Source organism: Meriones unguiculatus (genome assembly GCF_030254825.1).
Source record: "Meriones unguiculatus strain TT.TT164.6M chromosome Y unlocalized genomic scaffold, Bangor_MerUng_6.1 ChrY_unordered_Scaffold_23, whole genome shotgun sequence".
NCBI classification, from domain to species: domain Eukaryota; kingdom Metazoa; phylum Chordata; class Mammalia; order Rodentia; family Muridae; genus Meriones; species Meriones unguiculatus.
Window position 1 is genome coordinate 15,100,093 of NW_026843709.1, and position 21,366 is coordinate 15,121,458.

The 21,366-nt window shown below is 40.4% G+C and overlaps 1 pseudogene; it reads left to right on the forward strand.

The window, feature by feature from the left end:
• The first annotated feature begins 1,733 nt into the window (after nucleotides 1-1,733).
• LOC132651576 (endogenous retrovirus group K member 5 Gag polyprotein-like) lies at nucleotides 1,734-3,579 on the forward strand (annotated as a pseudogene).
• Nucleotides 3,580-21,366: the final 17,787 nt, after the last annotated feature.

Genomic DNA, 21,366 nt, shown 5'->3' on the forward strand with positions numbered 1-21,366 from the left:
GAAGCCATAAGTCCTGAAGAACTCTATACTTCATCACCTTGATCATACTTTATCTTACATATTTATTTATTATGATTTGTTCATTTTGTATTTTCTCTACTGCCCCCTCCTTATTCTCCTTCTTGTACACCGAGCCTCATTCTTTTACCCCTATGCTCTTTCTAAAATTCCCTTGATAGTGATATCCTGCTTTTCCTTCTAACTGACCCTAGCTTACCATGTCTCATCAAGGCTGGCTTCATCATCTTCCTCTGAGTCCGGATTCTCAGGGCATTGTTGTCCTTATATCCTCAATTCTTTCTACTTAGGAAACTCTTCATGCCTCCTCTCCTGCAGGATATCCAGATCTGTGAGTGGAGGGATAATTTCATTTATTGCTGCATGTTTTCAGTTTTCTATTCATAATATCACACCATGGGTCTCTGCATGCACTCTGATTTAATGCAGAAGAAGGCATATCTTTGTAAATAATAACATGCCACTGGTCTGTCAGTTGAGGGCAGAGGGCAACATATGTTATAAAAACTTCCTGGGTTGCTTTAAAATATCTGTAGGATGTTCTGGCCCAACAAATTATTTAACTGCCACCCAATCCCCCTAGTGGAGGACTTGTTTGGTCACAATAGATGGCCTATTGGAACTTTAACCCCCACTATTAGGAGACCTCCTAATAAGTGAATCCATACCATGTTTGTCTTTGTATATTTTAGTTCCTTTATCCATAGTGTTTATTCCTGATTCTGTCCATTTAGCTGAAAATATCATGATGGCATGAATAATACTCCATTATGGAAATATTCCACATCCTCCAATATTCTCCAAAGGAGAAAATGTTACTCCTGTTCTTGTGTCCTTGGAAGTTACTGGTACTTTAATCATTGTATTGAATGAGAAAGTATCAGGATAACTGTGTTCTTTTTGCCTAGAAGTCCCTCCATCTTCTTCCACTTACTGGTGATTTGAAGTGTAATGTCCCCTTGAAGCTCCTCTATTTACTTGTGGAGTCACCAGTAAAGATGTCTGGGAAGGGTTAGGAGTTATGGCATTGTTAGATAATATAATTCCTATTGTGTAGAGAGCCCAGAGTAAAGTCACCATTACAAGATTGCGCTGGCATCCAGCTCTCATCCTGGTAAACAGGTGGAGTTGCGCAGAGTTGCGCATGCACTAAGGCAAAGGCACGCCAAGTCACTGCCCAGCCCGGGGCGTCATATTGGAGTGATGAGCCGACAGCCAATCAGGAGGGTACACGCCGCCCTCAAGCATATATAAACCATGCCTTTTCGTAGCTAAGGGTCTTCCTCTTTCCATTGTAATAAACGCTTGCTGCTTGCTGTGTTAAGGATCCTGGTGTCCACGTGCATTCTTGCTGGTGAGATGGTCGCGCGGGTCACAACTGGTGCCGAAACCTGGGAAGTCTATCATCGCCAGCACCGAGGAGAACCCCGTTCACGGGGAGGATTCAGAACTGCAGGACTAAGGTAGGTTCTGAGCGGTATGTTTGGTCTTGATTTGTCTCATCTCCCACCTAAATTGACAGGAGCTCTTGTAGCTTTCCCTTTTGTGATAGTGGCGCTCGTTTTCTTCCTTTTGGTTTCATTTTGCTTCATAAATATTCTTGTTAAATAATAAATATTTTTGTTAGCTTGCCGCCGTTGGGCACGGTCAGATGGATGTAGATAAGCCACAATGCCCCTCCCTGTGTCAGCTTCTCTCGTAGATAAGGGAGCAACATGGGAGCTTCACATTCGGTGATTTCGGCACTTCAGTCACTCTTAAAACAACATGAGTTAAAAATTTCTAAGAGAAAGTTGGAAGGGTTTATAATGGAGATTGATCGCGTGGCTCCCTGGTTCGTGTGCTTGGGGTCGCTGACGCTTGCTTCCTGGGATAAATTGGAAGGTGATTTGCTGAGAGAGGAAGAAAATGGAAAGTTAAAGGTGGGAACCAGATTGTTGTGGATTCTAGTAAAGTCATGTTTAGAAGACGAGAAATGCCACTCTTCTGTAGCAGCGGGCCAAGGGGTGTTAGAGGAACTACAAGACAACATGTCAGAAACAGAACGAGATAAGAGATTAGGAGCTCATAAAGAAAAAGAAAAGGACATGTCTAAGAAGAAAAGCCCTTCCGTGGACACTAGGCCTGCAGAAGTGATAGAAAAGGGAAAGAACAACCTGGGAGAGAAACATGAAAAAGGAGAAAAGGTTCCAAAAAAAAAAAGCCTCTTTATCCTATAAAAGAACTGGAGGCTTTAGGACTTGATAGTTCTGAATCGGAGGAACTAAGTCCCTCTGAGGAAGAAGATTTGGACGAGGAAGAGGCTCGTTATGAGAAAGAGAGATACTATCCCGACAAGCGGCTGCTGCCACAAAATCAAAAGCAAAAGAAGACAGGAGATAAAACCGCATGTTTTTTTCAGTCTGCTGCCCTGGTTATCCCCAGTGCTCCTCTGCCTTAGGCGGATAAGCCCTGTTCTGACTCCTTCCTTTTAAAGGGAGACAAAAGGAAGGTTTTACCAGCCTTCCCAGTGTTTGAGGCTGAGGATGGGGGCTGTGTTCATGCACCAATAGAATATCCCCTTATTAAGGAACTTGCTGAATCAGTTAATAAATATGGAGTAGATGCTAATTTTACAGTCATGCAGCTTGAAAGACACACTAGTGTGACCATGACTCCAAATGATTGGCAAAATACAGTAAAAGCTGCTCTCCCTAGTATGGGACAATACTTAGAATGGAAAGCCTTGTTGCGGCATGATGCTTCTCAAACTCAGGCAAGGTCCAATGCCAATGCAGAAGATAATCAACGGCAATGGACCTTTGATTTTCTAATAGGGCAAGGCCAATTCATTCATAATCAGACAAATTATGATTGGGGAGCGTATGGCCAGATCTCCGCTGCCGCTATTAAAGCATGGAAAGCCCTCTCAAAAAAGGGCGAGGCCGGAGGACACCTAACAAAGATTATACAAGGCCCCCAGGAGTCATTCTCAGATTTTGTGGCCAGGATGACAGAAGCAGCAGGCAGGATATTTGGAGACCCAGAATGAGTTAGGCCAATGATAGAACAGCTGGTGTATGAGAATGCCTCACCTGAATGTAAGACAGTCATTACTCCTAGAAGAGGCAAAGGGCTGATGGACTGGATAAAGATTTGCTGAGGACTTGGGGGCCCACTTACCAATGCTGGCCTTGCAGCACCTATTTTGCAAAACAGGAACCGTCTTAATCCTGGAGGCCATAAAACCTGTTATAATTGTGGCAAACTGGGTCATCTGAAATGAGAATGCCATGCTCCTGCACAAAAGAAAACTCTAGGACTTTGTACCAAGTGTAGGAAAGGTTATCACTGGGCCAATGAGTGTCGTTCAGTTAGAGATATTCAGGGAAAACTTATTCAACATGATACCCCTCCAGAGGAAAGAAATGAGAGCGTTCCAAAAAACAGTTTCAGGGCCCCAGGTCTCAGGGCCCCAAAAGATATGGGACACAAATGGGCAACAGGAAGACACATCTAGCTGCAGAGCTACAAGAAGCTCCGCAGGATTGGACCTCTGTTCCACCTCCCAGTTCTTATTAATGCCACATATGGGAGTCCAACCTGTCCCGGTTGAGTTTAAGGGCCCTCTGCCTGAAGGAAGTGTCGGCCTTATTCTAGGCCGCTCTTCTCTTACCTTAAAAGGGCTTATGGTTCATCCTGGTATAATAGATCAGGATTATACCGGAAGACTTCAGGTTCTCTGCTCTTGTCCACAAGGCATATTTTCTATTTCTCCTGGGGATAGGATTGCTCAATTAGTTCTCCTACCAAGTTTAAACGACTGTCTTCCCTCTGCCGGAGTGTTGAGAGGCACCAAAGGGCTTGGTTCTTCAGGAACTGATTTTGCTCACTTGGTTGATGATCTCAAAACTAGGCCCACTTTACAATTACAGGTAGAGGGGAAGAACTTTATCAGCATTCTGGATACGGGGGCTGATAAAAGTATTATTTCCTCTAACTGGTGGCCTAAGGCGTGGCCTGTTACACAATCATCTCACTCCTTACAAGGGTTAGGATATGAGGCCAGCCCTGCAGTCAGTTCATGCTCATTGACTTGGCAGGTGCCAGAAGGTCAGACAGGAAGTTTTATAACTTATGTACTCCCTCTCCCCATTAATCTCTGGGGAAGAGACATCTTACAAGATTTAGGGTTAGCATGAACTAATGAGTACTCTCAACAAGCAGTTGACATTATGAAAAGGATGGGATATAAGGAAGGGAAAGGCCTTGGCAAACAGGAGCAGGGGAGGTTAAGCCCAATTTCACAAGAAAGTAATACAGGGTAACAAGGCCTGGGTTTTCTTTAGCTGCCATTGAGGGTTCCATGCCCATATCCTGGCTTACGGAGGAGGCCATATGGGTTCCTCAATGGCTCCTTTCCCTGAAAATTTAGAAGCTGCTACAAGATTAATTAAAGAACAAGTACAACTCGGTCATTTGGAGCCCTCTACCTCTCCCTGGAATACACCTATTTTTGTTATAAAAAAGAAATCAGGAAAATGGAGACTTCTTCATGATTTGAGGGCCATTAATGCACAAATGCGGCTATTTGGTTCCATGCAACGAGGCCTGCCTCTGCTTTACCTAAACAATGGAGTATCATAATTATAGATATCAAGGATTGTTTTTTCTCCATTCCTTTGTGCTCACAAGACAGGCAAAGATTTGCCTTTACCTTACCCACTGTTAATCACCACAAACCAGATAAAAGATACCAGTGGAGAGTTTTACCTCAGGGCATGGCTAAGAGCCCCACCATGTGTCAGTTGTATGTACAAATGGCCCTTGAACCGGTTAGGAAACAATTTCCCTCCTTGTTGTTGTTGTTCCATTATATGGATGACATTCTTTTGTGCCATGAGGAGTTAGCTGTCTTACAGACAGCATATCCTCTATTGCAAAAAACCCTAAGGCAATGGGGCTTACATATTGCTACTGAAAAGGTCCAAATTTCAGAAGTAGGTTTCTTTCTAGGGACTGTTATTTACCCAGAAAAAAAATAGTTCCTCAAAAAATAGAGATTCGCAGGGACCATTTACACACTTTAAATGATTTTCAAAAATTATTGGGCGATATAAATTGGTTGAGGCCATTTCTAAAAATTTCTTCTGCTGAATTAAAACCCCTGTTTGATATTTTGGATGGGGATGCTCATATTTCTTCACCTAGAACCTTAACACTGGCGGCAAGCAGTGTCCTTAAAACCAGAGGTCTACTGACTGCTGTGCTGTGGCAAGATGGACCCTTGTTATGGGTTCATCCCAATGCCTCCCCTGCAAAAATCATTGAATGGTATCCAGATGCAGTTCCTCAGCTTGCCTTTTGTGGGCTAAAAGCAGCCGCCACCCACTTTGGAAATGAACCCAAGGCTCTGATAGTGCTTTCAAAAGATTCAATCTACCTTAATTAATAGGAGATCCCCTGTTTTTATTACACATATTAGGGCCCACTCAGGCCTACCGGGACCTCTGTCCCTTGGAAATGACCTGGCCAATCGAGTGACAAAGTTAATTGTGCTTGCCCTCTCATTAAAATTGGATTTGGCAAAGAACTTTCATAAAAGGTTTCATGTCACAGCCAAGACGCTACATCGTCGGTTTGACATAACTAGAAAAGAGGCTAGTGACATAGTTACTCAATGTCAAAATTGTTGTCAATTTTTACCTGTGCCTCAGGTTGGTGTTAATCCCAGAGGAATCTATCCATTACAGGTTTGGCAGATGGATGTTACTCACATCCCATCTTTCAGCAAATTACAATATTTACATGTCTCCATTGATACTTGTTCTGGAATTATATTTGCTTCCCCATTAACCAGAGAAAAGGCAGCTCATGTTATTCAACATTGCCTTGAGGCATGGAGTGCCTGGGGAAAACCCAAAATTCTTAAAACCTACAATGGACCGGCTTATACCTCTCAAAAATTTGGACAATTCTGTCTCCACATATGGGTGACCCACCTGACAGGTCTCCCGTATAACCCTCAGGGACAAGGCATTATAGAACGAGCTCATCATACTCTTAAATCATATTTAATAAAACAAAAAGGGGGAGTCGAGGAGGCTCTACCCCCAGTGCCACGAGTGCTTATCTCTATAGCACTTTTTACCCTTAATTTTTTAAATCTGGATAGCCAGAGTCGTACGGTGGCTGACCGTCATTGCTCAGAGCCTGAGAGGCCAAAGGAGATGGTCAAGTGGAAAGATGTCTTGACCGGTCAATGGAAAGGCCCGGATCCCATTTTAATAAGATCCAGGGGAGATGTTTGTGTTTTTCCGCACTAAGAAGACAATCCATTCTGGCTACCAGGGCGGTTGATGCGAAGACTTGCGGTACTTGAAGATGATACTCTAACGAATGCACCTACAAAAGTTCTTAGTCCCTGCCTAGATCCTCCTGGTTTGGATTCCTAGTATTTTGGGGGAACAGCACTGGGCCATATTATTTGCCTACCCAAAACCTATGCCGGTTAGACATAATTCATTAGTTTTCTCCAAATTCTTTACATCCAATAAAACCTTGGGTCTACCCCACTTGCCTTATGATGAGACTAAAGTGCCATTAGGGGAAAGCCACGCTTTCCCTGAAATTGGCTCCCTCTGCTTTCAACTTGACAATGTTGAGGGAGATTGCATTTAGCTTGTTAATAGAGCCCTGGTATCATTTGATCGTCTTGATGTCTTGATAGGGGCTGGGCAAATATTACCCAAAGGAAAGAAGCGGCCATGAAAACATCACTGATGTTTATTATACCTTCTGGCAAAAGGTTACTTGGATAAATGGCACTTTTTTGAAACCAAATCTTACAGATAGAGACAGACCTCCACAACCTAGAGTGGCCCCCTCTTGTGTATGGGAGGATGGGGAGTGTCACACCATGGTCTGAGTGCCAGTCACGCGTTACTCGGTTGGCTGATAAAAGTAAGACCTTTTCCTTTTCCCCTAATATGATGGTGGACCCAACAAATGGATGGGTCATGAAACGGGCTTTTTGTACAAGATCTGAGGATGGATCCCTTCCATAAATGGACGCTTTGTGGGGTAAATGGAAGCTGTATGGATCTTAACCCCCTGGGGTTCATCCGTGGTGGTGCAGTAGGAAAATCGATCATTACAGGCACCACAGTGGGTGCTGAGTTGGGATCACCTGGCGAGGCAAAGATAATGGTTAATGAAACCAAACAAATCATTGGTTGGAATAAAACCCTTGCAAATCGAACAGATTACCCACCTAGCCCTATTTGTGTTTACTCCCCCCTTTTTTGCTTATACTCTCCAATGCTTCCTTTATTAATTGCAGTAATGAAACATGCTGGATGTCACAATGTTGGGATGCGAGGCTAGAAACTCGTGCCCTGGTTGCTAGGGTCCCACAGTGGATTCCTGTTCCTGTAGAAACCCCATCCACACTATCTTTACTTAGGCAAAAGAGAGATTTTGGCATAACTGCAGCCGTTGTGACGGCCATTTTTACTAGTGCAGGTGCCGCCACCGCGGCCGGATTGGCTATGGCAAATTCGGTTCAGACAAGTACAACTGTCTCGAAACAACTGTCTGAAAAAGTAAACCAGCTGTCAGCCACTGTGGCGAATGCCATGAGTTTACATTCATCTGCTAGCGCCCAATTAAAGGGTGGCCTAATGATTCTCAATCAGCGTTTGGATCTAGTGGAAGAAAGACTGGACATCTTATTCCAGCTGGCTCAATTGGGATGTGAGAGGAAAGTGGGAGCGCTTTGTATCACTAGTGTACAATATGAAAATTTTACCCGAGCAGCTAATTTGTCCAGAAAATTGTCTTTCTATCTTGCAGGAAACTGGTCAGAAGGATTTGAAGAAACGCTTGAGGCACTGAGGGCAGCAGTAGTGACATTAAACTCTATACGAGTGGATTTGTCGTTGATGAATGGAATTTCTTCCTGGATTTCTTCAGCTTTTTCTTTCTTCAAGGAATGGGTAGGGGTAGGATTGTTTGGCATGGCGTTATGCTGTGGGCTGGTGTTCATCTTTTGGTTGGTCTGGAGGCTAAATGCTCAACAAAAACATGACAAGGTTGTCATTGCTCAAGCACTTGTGGCTATAGAACAAGGATCTTCTGAAATATGGCTGGCCATGCTAAGAAAGTAGCTAAGACTAGACCCTCAGTCGATGCACCCCAGGGATTTTAGCCCATTGCACTGGGTCGATGAGAGGTCTAAATCTGGTCAACCTTTGCCTAAAAGGTTGTGGCACCTGATTAGGAGAGGGGCAGCCCTTGCACTCCCAGGAGCTAGACTCTATTGCACAGGAATGGGTGTCACCCTCCCTTTCTTCCTTAGCCCTTGCACCCAGAGGACTTGCCTCCATTGCACCTGGTAGGGTAAAGAAGTATTCTCGAGCTGGGGGCTCTTGATCGCTTGTTCCCCAAGAAGGAATTTGCTTGATTTGGCCTGGGTTTGAGTATTTCTAGGTGCTGCGATAATGATAATCAGGCCTGAAGCAGCCTTCATCTTAATAAAATAAAAAGGGAGAGATGTAGAGAGCCCAGAGTAAAGTCACCATTACAAGATGGTGCTGGCATCCGGATCTCATCCTGGTAAACACGTGGAGTTGCACAGAGTTACGCATGCGCTAAGGCGAAGGCACACCAAGTCACTGCCCAGGCGGGGCATCATATTGGAGTGATGAGCCGACAGCCAATCAGGAGGGTACACACCGCTAAAGCATATATAAACCATGCCTTTTCGGGGCTAGGGGTCTTCCGCTTTCCATTGTAATAAACACTTGCTGCAGAAGGGTCCTGGTGTCCGCGTGCATTCTTGCTGGCGAGACAGTCGCGCGAGTCACACTATTGGAGTTATATTATAGGTTTTACTGTGAGGTTGATATGCCAATGAGAGGGACCACACAGAATGGAGTCTCTGTCTCTCAGTCTATACATTTTTTCTGTCAATCTCTATCTCTCTATTTGTTAATCTTTCTCTCTAGCTGTTTCTCTGTCTTCGTCTCTCTTCCTGCTGCTTGTATTTCAGTATGAAACCTCTCAGTTCTGCTGAAGGACTACAACAAGGTGACTGCTTGATGACTTGACATCCTGAATGGTCTCTGTAAAAATATAAAGAACGTCCCAATTAAATGGTTTTTATTCAATGAGTTGCCTTGGTCAGGGAGCATTTTTCAAGTAAGAAAGTCCCTGACTGAGGACATATCTGTGCATTTAAGAAATAATTATGGACTCAGTGATAATGTGAAACTCACATTTCAAGGAGAAGTAAATTTAATTATGACCGCTTGAAAGAAATATGTGACACTTTTCCTGAAGTAAGAGTCTTGGACACAGGAATGGTCTTTTCTGTGTTGTGTGCTTTCAGATGAACAGATTGAGGCATGTAGGGCTCATCTCCCTTTCTCTCAAGCAGACTTTCCACTTGGCCCTTTTGATAACTGGCTCCTGAAATCTTACTGGCTTTCATCCATTTCTTGATATCATTCTCCATCTGAGGCAATCAGCATGTGATCTTGAGGTTTACATGAAGATGAGTAAACAAACTTTCCTTAGTGTCCAGTACCTCTGATATTATTTTCTTGGCTGCAAAATACTCTGTTATGGTAATATTGCACATTTTCCCCAAAGGAGAGTATCAGTACTGTTCTTTAAAACTTGGAAGTTGCAGGGACTTTATTCATTGTATTGAATGACAAACTCTCTAGATAACCATGTTCTTTTAGCCTAGAGTCCCTCCATTTCTTCCACTTCCTGGTGATTTGAATTGCAATTTCACTTTGAAGCTCATCTATTTACTTGATGAGTCCCCCGTGAGGAAATGTCTGGGAATGGTTAAGGAGGTATGGCCTTGTTAGAAAATATAATTCCTATTGGAGTTATATTGTAGGAGTATGTCCTTTGAGATTGATATGCCAATGAAAATGACCAGACAGAATGGGTCTCTGTCTCTCTTTCTCTGTCCCTTTATTTCTTTGTTTCCATAGGTCTAGGTCTCCCTATTTCTGAATGTTTCTCTCATGCTCTTTCTCTCTCTGTCTCACTCAGTCTCCATCTCTCTGCCTGCTGCTTGTAGTTCAGTATGAATAGCTCTCAGTTCTGCTGAAGGACTAGAACAAATTGTACACTTGCTGATGTGACATCCAGGATAGTCTGTGTAAAAATATAAGCAAGATTCCAAATAAATGATTTTTGTTCAAACTTTGATATGCAAATGAGGTTGATATGCAAATGAAAGTGACCATACAGAATAGAGTCTCTGTCACTTTGTATCTTTATTTCTGTCAGTTTTTGTCTTAATATTTCTGAATCTGTTTCTCTATCTCTTTCTGTCTCTCTTTCTTTCTGTCTCTCTCTCTCTCTGTCACACTCTGAGTATCTGCCACTTCTCATTAAGTATGAAATGCTCTCAGTTCTGCTGAAGGAATACAAGATGACTGCTTGTCGATATGACATCCTGGATGGTCTCTGTAAAAGTATAAGCAAGGTCCCATTTAATTGCTTTTTGTTCACAAGTTTGCCTTGGTCAGGGAGCATTTTTCCAGTAAGTAATTCACTGACTGGGGACATATCTGTGCATTTATCAAATAATAACGGAATCTGTCATAATGTGACACTCATATATCAAGGACTGTTGATTTTATTGAAGACCATTTGAAATAAATATGTGACACTTTTCTTGAACTTACATTCTTGGACACAGGAACTGTCATTTCTGGGTTGTGTGCTTTCTGCTGCTCAGACTGAGGCATGTAGGGCTGTCAAGCTTTTCTCTCCAGCAGGATGTCCACTTGTCCCTTTCAATAAGTGCCTCCGGAAACTCTGACTGGCTTTCGCCTGTTTCATGACATCACTCTCCCTCTCAGACAATCAGCACCTAACCATTGTGATATCATAATAGCATTGTGATATCATCAGAGCATTGGATGTCCTACTATCATTGTATAGTCTTATTGTTGTGAAGTCATAATAGCTTTTTTGTTTCAAATTTACATTGTGATGTCATAATACAATCATGTCGAAATACTCTTTCGAAGTCATAATAGCATTGTGATGTAATAACATTGTGATATCATAATACCACTGTGAGTCAAAATATTGTAATGTCATAATAAATAGGATTGTGATGTCATAACAGTATTGTGATTTCCAATCATTGTGATGTAATAGCATTGAGATATCATAATAGTATTGTGATATCACAAGAGCATTGTAATATCACAAGAGCAGTGAGATGTCTTAATATCATTGGAAAGTCATACTGTTGCCAAGTCATAATAGCATTGTAATATCATAATTCCATTGTGATATCATAAAACATTCATGTCATAAGAGCATTGTGATATCATAGTAAAAATGTGATATCATAAAAGCATTTTGATGCCATAATAACATTGTGATATCTTAAAACCACTGAGATGTCATAATATTGGGATGTCATAATAGTATTATGATGTCATAATACCTTTGTGATGTTGTGATAGTATTTTGATTTCTTATCATTGTAAAGTCATAATAGCATTGCAAAGCCGTAATAGCATTGTGATGTCATAATACCATTGCTATGTCATATGATATCATAATAGCATTGTGATGTTATAAGAGGTTATTGATGTTATAATAGCATTGTGATATCATAATAGAATTGTGGTGTCATAATATCATTGTGATTGTCAAATTTCCTTTGTGATGTCATAAAAATCATGTTGTAATAGCATTTTAATGTCAGAATAGCATTGGGATGTCATGGCGAATTTTGATGTCAGAATGCCATTGTGAAAGCATAACCTCATTGTGATGTTATCAGAGCATTGTTATGTCATAATACCATTGTGATGTCGTCATAGCATTGTGAAGTAATAGTGTAGTGAAATCATAATAGAATTTTGATGTCAACATTCCATTGTGATGTCATAGCACTATCTTGTTGTACTACCACTCTATTAATAGCATGGTGATATCATAATACCATTTTGATGTCATATCATTCTGATGTCATAAAAGCATTTAAATGTCATACCATTGTGATGTCATAATATCTTTTTGACATCATAATACCATTGTGATGCCATGCCATTTTTGAAGTTATCATAGCATTGTGATACCCTAATAATATTGTGATGTCATAACAACATTGTGATGTCTTAATACCATTCTGAGGTTATAATAGCATTGTGATATCATAATAGCATTAAGATTTCATACCATTGAAATGTCAGAATACAACTGTGATATCATAATACATTTTTGAAGTCATAATAGCTTTGTGATGCCATAATACCATTGTGATGTGATAACACATTTCTGATTTCATCATAACATTGTGATGTCATAATAGCATTGTGATACCATAATACCCATTGTGATGTCATCATAGCAACATGATGTCATATCATTTTTATGTCATAATATAATTGTGATGTGAAAGTATTCTTTTAGCCTAGAAGTCCCTCAATCTTCTCTTACTTCCTGGTGATTTGAATTGCAATGTTCCGTTGAAGCTCTCTATTTACATGTGGAGTCCAAAGTGAGGAAATGTCTGAGAGGGGTTAGGAGTTATGGCCATGGTAGATAATATAATTCCTATTGGAGTTATATTATGTAAGGGTGTGCTTTGAGGTTGATATGCCAATGACAGTGACCAGACATAACTGAGTCTCTATCTCTAGGTCTCTGTCACTTATGTCATATTTTTTGTCGGTCTCAGTCTCTCTGTTTATGAATGTGTCTCTCTAGTTCTTTCTCTCTCCATCTCTGTCTCTCTGTCTGCCAATTGTAGTTCCCTATGAAAAGCTCTCAGTTCTGCTGAACGAGTGCAGCAAGATGACTGCTTGCTGATGTGACGTCCTGGATGGTATTTGTAAAAATATAAGTACAGTCCCAATTAAACACATTTTGCTCAAAGATTTGCCTTCATGGGGGAACATCTTAACACAAGTAATTCACTGACTGAGGACATATCTGTGAATTTAACAAATAATAATTGAATCTGTCATAATGTGAAACTCACATGTCAAGGACTAGTAACTTTATTAAAAACCACCTGAAAGAATTCTGTGACAAATCAACTGAACTAAAAGTCTTGGACATAGGAACTGTCATCTCTGGGCTATGTGTTTTCAACTGCCCAGATTGAGGCATGTAGAGCTGCTAAGCCTTTCTCTCATATAGGCTGCCCACTTGGCCCTTTTAATAACTGGCTCCTGAAACTCTTACTCTCTTTCACCTACTTCATGAAATCATTCTGCTTTTCAGCCATTCAGCACCTGAGATAATCTCAACACTTCCATGGAGGTACGTAAACAAACTTTCCTCAGTGTCCAGTGTCTCCGATTCTGTGCACACGTGACTTTCCTTGTGAAACCCAACAAGCCTTTATCTCATCCCTTTATCCAGATCCCACATGTTTATTCCTGTTTACCTCTGTGACAATGTCAGGTAGGAATTGAAACTTTCTTGTTTATTTAACTGGACATCTTCCTAAGTAGGGCAGCTTCAAAGTAATGTGGGATTAAGAGGAATATACTGAAAGACAAGGTGGTCTCCTACTGTGGAGGATTAATTTCAAATTGATTTGAAATTTCCTAGGTTGTGACTTTGAACTGAATAGTTACTGGCATATTCACTAAATATACCTTCACATTCTTATTGATATAATAGGCTGGCAGGGTTTAGGTTTTCCTGGGGTATTGTGTCTTTAAGAACAGGGAAAAGAGAAGGAAACCAGGTAATTACTGGGACTCGTTTGAGTGAAACAGAGAAATGACGATGAGTATAATAGGAGAACCTTAGTGGAAATGAACTTTGACAGCTGGTACTGTTCCACGTTAGTTTTGACAACCCTCTATGGGCAGGGTTGCCTGGGCTGACTTGGCTGGATCAGTAGCTGTGTCCTACTCAGTGGTCATTGAAGAACAAATTCTGGTCCTGTGGTTGAAATTTCAAATTGTGCCTTCAAGACAGAGAAATGTGACCGTTATATATGCTTGGTATACAAGAGCTGCTGTTTTTCCTGTTGTGGTCCTCCAGGCAAAACCTGTAAAAGTATTGTTAGTGCCAGGATGGCTTAATTCAGAGGTGCCTCCTGAGCTCATGGGGTCTGAGGTAACTTGGTAAACACTAGTTCAAGGCTAGGATTCTCTGCTATATAATGTGTTCCTGGAAAGGATGCTTTACAAAGTCAAACTCTGCCCTCCTTTAGTGGAATGTTTTCTCCATGTTAAAATTCATTGTAAAAGTTGTCAACATATTATTTAATTTCTTATGTGGAAATTTGATATAATATACTTTACACTTCTTTTCCATTGCTCTCATTTTCAAATTCCTACCCATGTGTCACACTATTTTTTTTCTTTAAAATACATCAATTCAAGTATGTAAAGTTCATATACACATTGGAACATGATTTGAGTCTCAGTGCAAAATCCCATAAAGAAAACTGAGTTTATCCTTGGACAACCTGGCATCACCCACAAGAAGAATCTATCAGTCCTGAAGAACTCTATATTTCATCGCCTTGAAAACAGTTTTTCTTATGTAGTTATTTATCATGAGTTGTTCACTTTGAATCCCCTCTGCTGCTCCCTCCCCTTCTCCTTCCATTTCCAAACACCTTCCTTCTTCTACCTCTATGCTCTTTTCTCTAGTTCCCTGATAGGGAATGTCCTCCTCTTCCTTCATTCTGATCATAGCTTATCAGGACTCATCAAGGCTGGCTGTATCATCTTCCTCTGTAGCCTGGTTCTCAGGGCATTGTTCTCCTTGTGCCCTCAATTTCCTCTACTTATGACCCTTCCTGCCTCCTATTCTTAGCCCTTTTAATAACTGAATCCTGAATCTCTTACTGGTGTTCCCCTATTTTGTGACATCATTCTGCCTCTCAGCCAATCAGTACCTGAGAGAATATTGTGGTTTCCAGGGAGATGAGTAAGCAATCTTTCCTCAGGGTCCAGTATCTCTTATCCTGCACACACATGACTTTTTCTTGTGAAACCCAACAAGCCTTTATCTCATCCCTTCATCCAGATACCATATCTTTATTCCAGTTTACCTCTGTGACAGTGTCAGGTAGGAAATGAAAATTTAATGTTTATTTTATTGGACATCTCCCTAAGTAGGAAAGCTTCAAAGTGATATGGGATTAAGGAGAATGTACCCAATGACAAAGTGATCTCCTACTGTGGCCTTGGATCTGAAATTCCCTAGATTTTAACTTTGAACTGAGTGGCTACCTATGTACTCACTAAATATACCTTCACATTCTTATTGATATAATAAGCTGGCAGTTTCTACGGTGGCCTGGGGTATTATAAAAGAGAAGAAAACTACACATTTCCTGGGACTCGTTTGGCAGAAACAGAGAAAGATTGGTGTATGTAAAAGGAGAACTGAGGGGCAACAAAGTATTTGAAAGCTGATTCTGTTCCACACTGATGTTGCCAAACCTCTATGAGCAGGGTTGCCTTGGATGACTTGGCTGGATTTGCAGCTCTGTCTTATTCAGTGGTAAGTCATGAACTCTCCCAGCCTTAGGGTTTACAGTTAAAACTGAGCCTTAAGGACAGAGAAGTGGGTCCATGTCATATGCCTACGACACCAGAGCAGCTGTGTTTTCTGCTGTGATCCTCCAGACAAACCCTCTAAATGTAGTGTTAGTTCAAGGAATGCTTGTTCAGATGTGCCACCTGAGCTCATTTTGTCTCAGGTAGCTGTGTAAACACTAGCTCATGGTGAGAATTCTCTGCTACATAATGAGATCCTGGAAAGCATGCCTTTAAAGTCAAACTCTGTCTTCATTTAGCAGAATCTTTCCTTCATATTAAATGTCATTGTAAAATTTGTTAACATTTAATTTTTCTTATTTATATATTTCATATAATATAGATTACACTCCTTTTCCATTGCTCCCAGGTTCAAATTCCTACCTATGTGTCACACGTATTTTTTCTGTAAAATATATCAATTGTAGTTTGTGTTGTTCATATACTCATTAAAACATAATCAGAATATCAGTGACAAGTTACTTAAAGAAAACTGAGTTCATGCTTGTCACACCTGGGTAACACCCACAAGAAAACCATCAGTCCTAAAGAGTTCTATACTTTATCACCTTGATCACAGTTTTCACTATTGTATTTATTTATTAAGAATTTTTTATGTTGAGTCCCCTATTCTTCCTTCTCTCTCTTCTCTTTCCAGTTCCACCCACACTCCTTCTTCTACCCCTATGCCCTTTTTCTAGTTCCCTAATAGGGGAAATCAGTCTCTGGCTTCTATCTGACCCTAGGTCATCAGGTCTCACAGAGGCTCTCTGTATTGTCTTCCTCCATAGTGTGATTCTCAGGGCATTGCTCTCCTTGTGTCCTCAATAGTTATGACACTCTTCCTGCCTCCTTTCCTACAGGTTTCCCAGAGCTCTGACAGGAGGGAGAATTTCAAAGAGAAATCTCTTTTATAGCAGTGTGTTTTAAGGTCTCTCTGTGCATAATATTGGCCTGCGGGTCTCTGTATGTAATCACATTTGGTGCAGAAGGAAGTATCTCTGTGGATACAAGAACATGGCACTTATCTATCATGTGAGGGCAGAGAGCAATATATTTAATTAATAACAGCCTAGTTTGCTTGAAAATTTCCATAGGATGACCTGGCCCAAGAACTCAATTCACTGCCACCCTATTCCCCTAGTGGATGACTGGTTTGTTCACAATAAATGGCTTATTGGCTCTTTATCCCCTACTATTAGGAAACATCCTAATAAGGGAATACACAGCATATTTGTCATTCTGTATTTCAGTTAATTCACCCAGGATGAATTTACTGGTTCCATCATTTGCCTGAAATATCTTGATGTCATTTTCTTAACAGAATAATACTTCCTTATGGAAATATTCCACATTTTCTCCAAAAAAAGGAGATTGTGAGTCCTGTTCTTTAGAACTTTGAGGTTGCTGGGACCTTAATCATTGTATTGAATGACAAACTATTAGGATAACTATGTTCTTTTAGTCGAGTATTCCCCCCATCTTCTTCTACTTCCTGGATTTGAATTGCAATGTCTACTTGAAGCTCCATCTATTTAGATGTTGAGTCCCCAGTTAGGAAATTTCAGGGAAGGGTTCGGGGGCACGGCCTTTTTAGATAATATAATTCCTGCTGCAGTTATCATATAGGAAGGTGTGCTTTCTGGTTGATATGCCAATGAAAATGACCAGACAAATGGACTCTCTGTCTATCGATTGCTGTCACTTTATATTTTGATATGGTCATTCTCTCTCTCCAGCTGAATATGTCTCCCTAGCTCTTTCTCTCTCTGTGTCTCTCTGTCTCCCTCTCTCAGACTGTGGCATGTGAAATACTCTCAGTTCTGCTGAAGGACTACAATAAAATGACTGCTTGCTGACATGATATCCTGGGAGGTCTGTGTAAAATATATAAGAAAAGTCCCAATTAATCACTTTTTGTTCAAAGACTTGGCTTTGTCAGGGAGCGTTTCCCATTAAGTAATTCACTGACTGAGTACATATCTATTTTTTCTTATTTTATTTTTCTTTTTAGTTACATTTTGTTAATTCTGTGTCCCAGCTGTATCCCTCCCCAAACCCACACTCCCTCCCTGTCCCTTTCCAAGTCCACTGATAGGGAAGGACCTCCTCCCCTTTCATTTGACCCTGTTTTATCACATATCTTCAGGGCTGGCTGTAGAGTCCTCCTCTGTGACCTAACAGGACTGCTCCTCCCCTGGGGGGGGAAGTCAAGGAGCCAACCTTGAGATCCTGTTAGAAATAGTCCTTGTTCCCTTACTTTGGAAAACTATTTGGTTACTGAGCTATCACGGGCCACATCCAAGCAAAAGTTCTAGGTTATATCCATAGATGGTCCTTGATTGAGTGTCAGTCTCAGAAAAGACCCTGTGCCCGGATATATTTGGTCCTTGTAGATCTCCTATCCTTTCCATATCATACTAACTCCCCTTTTTTCATATGATTCCCTGCACTCTGCCGAGGGTTTGGTTATGAGTCTTAGTGTCTGCTTTGAAACACTGCTAGGTAGAGTCTTTCAAATGCCTTTTGCGGTAGATTCCTGTCATACCTTAAGTGCACATCCCATTTGTCTTTCTAAATGAGGATTGATCATCTTTGCCCCTGTCCACTTTCTTTATCTTCTTTAGGTGTGTAGATTTCATTATGTTCATCATATCTTGTAGGTCTATATAAGCAAGTATATACAATGTTTGTCTTTCTCATGCTGGAATACTTCACTCAAAATGATCGTTTCTAGATCCCACCACTTGCCTGCAAATTTCATGATTTCCTCCTTTTTAATTGCTGAGTAGTATTCCATTGTGTAAAAATACCACAGTTTCTGTATCCATTCCTCCGTTGATGAACATCTGGATTGTTTCCAAGTTCTGGCTATTACAAATAAAGCTGCTACAAACATGGTTGAACAAATGTCCTTGTTGTGTACTTGAGCAAATTTTGGGTATATACCTAGGAGTGGAATAGCTAGGTCTTGAGGTAGCACTACCCCTAATTGCCTGAGAAAGTGCCAGTTTGACTTCCAAAGTGGTTGTACCAGTTTACATTCCCACAAGCAATAGAGGAGGTTTCCCCTTTCTCCACAACCTCTCCAGCATGTGTTATCACTTGAGTTTTTCATGTTGGCCATGGGTGTAAGGTGAAATCTCAGGGTCGTTTTGATTTGCATTTCCCTAATAGCTAATGTGGTTGAGCATTTCTTTAAGTGTTTCTCTGCCATTCGAGGTTCCTCTTTCGAGAATCCTCTGTTTAGCTCCTTTCCCCATTTTTTAATGGGAATACTTGGTTTGTTGCTTTTCTGCTTCTTTAGTTTTTTATATATACTGGATATTAGCCCTCTGTCAGATAAAGGGTTGGTGAAGATTCTTTCCCAATCTGTAGGCTGTCATTTTGTTTTGATGACAGTGTCCTTTGCTTTACAGAAGCTTTTCAGTTTCATGAGGTCCCAATTATTGATTGTTGCTCTTAGAGCCTGTGCTGTTGGTGTTCTGTTCAGGAAGTTGTCTCCTGTGCCAATGAGTTCTAGGCTGTTCCCCACTTTTTTTTCCAACTGATTTGGAGTATCTGGTTTTATGTTGAGGTCCTTGATCCACTTTGACTTTAGTTGTGTGCAGGATGGTATATATGGATTTATTTTCATTTTTCTGCATGTAGACATCCAGTTGGTCCAGCACCATTTGTTGAAGAGGCTGTCTTTTTTCCATTGAATGGATTTGTCTTCTTTGTCAAATATGGAGTATTCATAGGTGAGTGGGTGTATTTCTGAGTCTTCTATGTGGTTCCATTGATCTTCCTTTCTGTTTCTATGCCAATACCATGCAGTTTTTATTACTGTTGCCCTGTAGTACAGCTTGAGATCAGGGATGGAAACACTTCCAGATGATCTGTTGTTGTACAGGATTGTTTTGGAGATTCTGGGTTTTTTGTTTTTCCATATGAAGCTGAGAATGTTTTTTTCAAGGTCTGTAAAGAATTGAGCTGGTATTTTGATGGGAATTGCATTAAATCTGTAGATTGCTTTTGACCGTATGGCCATTTTCACAATGTTAATTCTACCAATCCATGAGCACGGGAGAACTTTCCATCTTCTGATATCTTCTTGGATTTCTTTCTTCAGAGACTTGAAGTTTTTCTCAAACAGGTCTTTCACTTGCTTGGTTAGAGTCACACCAAGGTACTTTATGTTATTAGTGGCTATCGTGAAGGGTGTTGTTTCCCTAATTTCTTTCTCAGCTTTTTTTTTTTTTTTTTTTTTTTTTTTTTTTTTTTTTTTGGTATACAGGAGGGCTTCTAATTTTTTGGAGTTGATTTTGTATCCTGCCACTTTGCTGAAGGTGTTTTATTAGCTGAAGGAGTTCTCTGGTTGAACTTTTGGGGTAACTCATGTATACTCATGGCTACTCCAGCTTCTTTTCTGGAACCATTTGCTTGAAAAACAGTTTTCTAGCCCTTTACTCTGAGGTAGTGTTTATCTTTGCTGCATAGGTATGTTTCTTTGATGCAATAGAATTGTTGGATCCTGTTTCTGTAACCATTCTGTTAGCCTGTGTCATTTTTTTTGGTGAATTGTGTTCATTGATATTGATAGATAATAGTGACCAATGCATGTTAGTTCCTTTTGCAATGGAGTCAGTGATCTTACCCTGTTTCATTGCTTGTTTTCTTTTCATTTATGTTGGGATATTATCTGTATGCCCTCTTTTCTTGGGTGAATTTGTTTTTGTTGGATTGGAGTTTTCCTTCTAGTATCTTCTGTAGGGATGGTTTGCTGTGTAGATATTGCATAAATTTAGTTTTGTAATGGAATATTTTGTTTTCTCCATCTTTGATTGAAAGCTTTGCAGGGTATAGTAGTCTGGGTTGACATTTGTGATCTCTTAGAATCTCCATGATACTTGCCCAGGCCCTTCTGGCTTTCATAGTTTCTGATGAGAAGTCCAGTGTGATTCTGAAAGGTCTACCTTCATATATTACTTGGCCTTTTTCCCTTGCTGCTTTTAATATCCTTTCTTTGTTCTGTAGATTTAGTTTTTTGACTATTATGTGATGTGATGTGTGTTTTTTCTGGTCTAGTCTATTTGGAATTCTGTAGGCCTCTTGTATATTTATGGACATCTCTTTAAGTTGGGAAAATTTTCTTCTATGATTTTCTTGAAAATATTTTCTGGATCTTGGAGCCTGGAGTCTTCTTTTTCATGAATTCCTATCATTCTTAGATTTTGTCTTTTCATAGCATCCTTGATTTCTTGGATATTTTTTGATTGGATCTTTTCTGATTTTACTTTTTCTTTGAGAGAAGTATCAATTTCTGCAAGTGTGTCTTCAGCTCCAGAGATTCTCTTTTCCATCTCTTGTATTCTGTTGGTGATGCTTACTTTTGTGGTTCCTGATCTTTTCTACAAGTTCTCCAGCTCAAGGGTTTTCTCAGTTTGTGTTTTCTTTATTGATATCTAATTCTGTTTTCATGCCTTGCACCATTTCTTTCATGTGTTTGAATTTGGATTCCTCTCTCTCTATGATGGCCTCTATTTCTTTGTTGGAAAATATTGAGTTACACGGTGGTCTCTTACTGTGGGGTTGGATCTGAAATTTCCTAGGTTGTGTCTTTGAACTGAGCAGTTACTCACTTCCTCACTAAATGTAGCTTCACATTCTTATTGATATACTAGCTCATCTATTTATGTGTGGATTCCCCAGTGAGGAAATGTCTGGGAAGTTGAATAATATAATTCCTATTGCAGTTATATTGTGGCAGGGTGTGCTTTGAGTTTGACAGGCAAATGAAAATTACCAGACAGAATAAAGTCTG